Source organism: Bison bison, unplaced genomic scaffold (genome assembly GCF_000754665.1).
Source record: "Bison bison bison isolate TAMUID 2011002044 unplaced genomic scaffold, Bison_UMD1.0 scf7180017864068, whole genome shotgun sequence".
NCBI classification, from domain to species: domain Eukaryota; kingdom Metazoa; phylum Chordata; class Mammalia; order Artiodactyla; family Bovidae; genus Bison; species Bison bison.
The window spans coordinates 17,226-18,368 of NW_011494640.1; positions in this window are offsets into that span (position 1 = coordinate 17,226).

Here is a 1,143-nt window from a genome sequence, read left to right on the forward strand (position 1 = left end):
CAGGGAGGCAGCCTGGTCTCTGGTCCCTGAGCTGAAGATTGTCCTGCTTGGCCCGGGGAGGGCACGGATTCCCCTCTGTTCACATCTGACCAGAGGAGCCTGGGCGGCAGCTGCTAGAGATGCTCCTGACTCTGGACCACACGGAGCAGGTTGGCAGGCACCTTTGCTGCCCAGCCTGGAGTAACTCCCCTTTATCCCCTGGCAGGTCTCTGTACCCAGGCTGTGGGAGATTTAGCCCCAAGCACCCTCCATGGTTCTCTCCTCCACCGTGAAGTCTGCCGGGGTTCTAGGTTCCAGGTTCCCTCTCTGCTGAAGGCACCCTGGACCCCACCTGCCCACTGAGGTCGGGCGGGGGCCGCCCTGGGATGTCCTTGAGGATCCACTGCGGACCTGGACTTCTCCAGAATTCCAGCCCCTCCCTGCTTTCTCCCATGTCTCCCTCCCTGGGATCCAGATCCTTCCAGAGAAACCAACGTGAGCCTGGAAGGATGGCCGGTGCTCAGAGACCACTGACAGCCCAGATTAAACCAGTGGCTCAGCAGTAAAGAATCTGCCTGCCGTGCACGAGTCATAGGAGTCACAGGCTCGATCCCTGGGTTGGGAAGATCCCCTGGAAGAGGGCACAGCAACCTACTCCAGTATTCTTGCAGGGAGAACTCCATGGACAGAGGCGCCTGGCAGGCTATAGTCCATGGGGGCGCAAAGAGTCGGACACAACTGAAGTGCACTATCTGTATCTGTATCTGTAGAGGAGAAGAGCTCCGCGGAGAGGGCAAGAGGATCAGGGAACACGAGCAGAGCTGAAAGGAAAGTGGGCTCCTGGGTCTCACTCCTTTTCCTACATTTATTATTTGTTCTGAATGAGCTGCACCAGTAATTACCACTGGTATCCAAGGCTGCACTTGCCATTCCCCCTTGTAATTAACATCCCAGGGGAGAACCATGCCTGGCAGGGAGCTGATCTGCTGAGGGGTTGGCCTCCTGGGTCCTGTCACCTGGGGCTTCAGGGCCCGTGTAGTGCAGTCAGCCTGTGGGGTGGGCTCAGGAGCCCCCGGGGCAAATCAACCTCCGATACACAAAACAGCAAGCTGGCAGGCAGGAAGGAGTGTACCAATGCTGGCTGCCCTGGATCTGGCGGGGGTG